The sequence below is a fragment of the Nanorana parkeri genome, unplaced genomic scaffold (assembly GCF_000935625.1).
Source record: "Nanorana parkeri isolate BGI_ZX_2015 unplaced genomic scaffold, ASM93562v1 scaffold3354, whole genome shotgun sequence".
NCBI classification, from domain to species: Eukaryota; Metazoa; Chordata; class Amphibia; order Anura; family Dicroglossidae; genus Nanorana; species Nanorana parkeri.
The window spans coordinates 4,308-7,693 of NW_017309622.1; the positions used below are offsets into that span (position 1 = coordinate 4,308).

Below are 3,386 nucleotides of genomic sequence, written 5' to 3' on the forward strand. Positions count from 1 at the left end.
TGCTGAGAGAGGTAGAATGCACATGGGCAGGGAGATGATGGAAATGTGGTGTAGTTTAGGCAGGCGGGGTGCAGGTACATTGGGCAGTGAGAGAAGGGGAGGTGCAGGTACAATGGGCAGTGAGAGAAGAGGAGGTGCAGGTACATTGGGCAGTGAGAGAAGGGGAGGTGCAGGTACAATGGGCAGTGAGAGAAGAGGAGGTGCAGGTACATTGGGCAGTGAGAGAAGGGGAGGTGCAGGTACATTGGGTAGTGAGAGAAGGGGAGGTGCAGGTACATTGGGCAGTGAGAGAAGGGGGGGTGCAGAGTGTATCTACATTCCACATACTCGGCCTGTACAGTGTATCTACATTCCACATACTCGGCCTGCACAGTGTATCTACATTCCACATACTCGGCCTGCAGTGTATCTACATTCCACATACTCGGCCTGCACAATGTATCTACATTCCACATACTCGGCCTGTACAGTGTATCTACATTCCACATACTCGGCCTGCAGTGTATCTACATTCCACATACTCGGCCTGCACAGTGTATCTACATTCCACATATAAAGTCTGTCATGTGATACACGTGTCGTAGCTTCATCTGAAGGTATAGCGATTAGTGACGTTCGCGTCCAATCAGAAATGACAAGAGGCCGCAACCAATAAGAACACTGTCCCATGAGAGCGAGGCTCGGAACGCAAACAATCTGTCCAGGCGGCTATGTTGAGCACAGATCGGAGGATTCGGAGTGATCGGGCAGCGACTAGCCACGCCTTTAGGAGCCTGTCAGGCGGAGACACCAGGCGGCCCGGGGACATGAGCCACCGAGCGGGTGAGTCACCCTAATGTGGACGTATTTATACCCCTCTCACTCACTGTCTGATTACCCTGTTACCCCTTATCACTCCCCAACCTCCCTCATATCCTATAACCACCCCCTGACACCCCCCGATATCCCATAATACTTCCCTGACACCCCATAACCACCCCCCGATATCCCATAATACTTCCCTGACACCCCCTGGTATCCCATAATACTTCCCTGACACCCCATAATACTTCCCTGACACCCCATAATACTTCCCTGACACCCCGTATCCTCTCCCACACCGTGACCCCCCATAGAGCAGTCTGTACCCCCATAATACAGAGTCGCTCTCAGTGGTGGGTGTCAGAGGGATGTCTCTGCTGATTGGCTGGGAGCTTTCGGGTCAAAATGTGGGTGGGAAGATTGCGTCATCTCACCCTGGTACTTCTCAGCAGTAGCACTGACACCTGGGGCAGGACAAGCCCCTCCCCCTCATACATGCAGCCCCTCCCCCTCATACATACAGCCCCTCATACATGCAGCCCCTCCCCCTCATACATACAGGCGCCACAGTACATAAGCTGATATCTGATTGGTTGTCCTATGTGCCTCTGGGGGGATGGGAAAGATCATTTCCAGCTTACAGGATGACATGTGCTGTCCCTAGGACCATGTCTGTTGTGTGTCCTCTGGTATCCGAGTCATACGTGTGCTGGGTTGTATGTTACCTCTTATAAGATGCACGCGGTGTCACGCTGTGCTAAGCTCCTACTCATGGTCACCATGGCGCCTTATCTGTCTGGGGCAAAGTCCAGCACCGGCGGCACACACTGTGCACTGCCACACATGAATGCTGACAGCTGGAGGTCTGATGGAAGAGCAGCCAAGGGGCCCCCAGCACAGATCATAGGGCCCAAGGTACGTTCACTGCATGCTGCATACAATCCATGTCAGGAGCGGGTCTGTGATGTGTATTATTCCAGGAATGTGTAGTCACCCCGACACTCAGCCAGAGGAATGTGTAGTCACCCCGACACTCAGCCAGAGGAAAAGAGGAAGGGGCTGCTTCCAGTTCTGTGGATTGGGCTCAGGAAGAGGAAGGGGCTGCTTCCAGTTCTGTGGATTGGGCTCAGGAAGAGGAAGGGGCTGCTTCCAGTTCTGTGGATTGGGCTCAGGAAGAGGAAGGGGCTGCTTCCAGTTCTGTGGATTGGGCTCAGGAAGAGGAAGGGGCTGCTTCCAGTTCTGTGGATTGGGCTCAGGAAGAGGAAGGGGCTGCTTCCAGTTCTGTGGATTGGGCTCAGGAAGAGGAAGGGGCTGCTTCCAGTTCTGTGGATTGGGCTCAGGAAGAGGAAGGGGCTGCTTCCAGTTCTGTGGATTGGGCTCAGGAAGAGGAAGGGGCTGCTTCCAGTTCTGTGGATTGGGCTCAGGAAGAGGAAGGGGCTGCTTCCAGTTCTGTGGATTGGGCTCAGGAAGAGGAAGGGGCTGCTTCCAGTTCTGTGGATTGGGCTCAGGAAGAGGAAGGGGCTGCTTCCAGTTCTGTGGATTGGGCTCAGGAAGAGGAAGGGGCTGCTTCCAGTTCTGTGGATTGGGCTCAGGAAGAGGAAGGGGCTGCTTCCAGTTCTGTGGATTGGGCTCAGGAAGAGGAAGGGGCTGCTTCCAGTTCTGTGGATTGGGCTCAGGAAGAGGAAGGGGCTGCTTCCAGTTCTGTGGATTGGGCTCAGGAAGAGGAAGGGGCTGCTTCCAGTTCTGTGGATTGGGCTCAGGAAGAGGAAGGGGCTGCTTCCAGTTCTGTGGATTGGGCTCAGGAAGAGGAAGGGGCTGCTTCCAGTTCTGTGGATTGGGCTCAGGAAGAGGAAGGGGCTGCTTCCAGTTCTGTGGATTGGGCTCAGGAAGAGGAAGGGGCTGCTTCCAGTTCTGTGGATTGGGCTCAGGAAGAGGAAGGGGCTGCTTCCAGTTCTGTGGATTGGGCTCAGGAAGAGGAAGGGGCTGCTTCCAGTTCTGTGGATTGGGCTCAGGAAGAGGAAGGGGCTGCTTCCAGTTCTGTGGATTGGGCTCAGGAAGAGGAAGGGGCTGCTTCCAGTTCTGTGGATTGGGCTCAGGAAGAGGAAGGGGCTGCTTCCAGTTCTGTGGATTGGGCTCAGGAAGAGGAAGGGGCTGCTTCCAGTTCTGTGGATTGGGCTCAGGAAGAGGAAGGGGCTGCTTCCAGTTCTGTGGATTGGGCTCAGGAAGAGGAAGGGGCTGCTTCCAGTTCTGTGGATTGGGCTCAGGAAGAGGAAGGGGCTGCTTCCAGTTCTGTGGATTGGGCTCAGGAAGAGGAAGGGGCTGCTTCCAGTTCTGTGGATTGGGCTCAGGAAGAGGAAGGGGCTGCTTCCAGTTCTGTGGATTGGGCTCAGGAAGAGGAAGGGGCTGCTTCCAGTTCTGTGGATTGGGCTCAGGAAGAGGAAGGGGCTGCTTCCAGTTCTGTGGATTGGGCTCAGGAAGAGGAAGGGGCTGCTTCCAGTTCTGTGGATTGGGCTCAGGAAGAGGAAGGGGCTGCTTCCAGTTCTGTGGATTGGGCTCAGGAAGAGGAAGGGGCTGCTTCCAGTTCT

The 3,386-nt window shown here is 55.0% G+C and overlaps 1 protein-coding gene across 1 annotated transcript in view; it reads left to right on the plus strand.

Annotated features, from left to right (window-relative positions):
• The first annotated feature begins 745 nt into the window (after positions 1-745).
• TEX2 (testis expressed 2) overlaps positions 746-3,386 on the plus strand; it is a 41,166-nt gene continuing 38,525 nt past the window's right edge. Inside the window, exon 1 of the mRNA XM_018574905.1 lies at positions 746-822. The gene's annotated coding sequence lies outside the window, so the exon portion shown is untranslated. The remainder of the gene's footprint in view (positions 823-3,386) is intronic.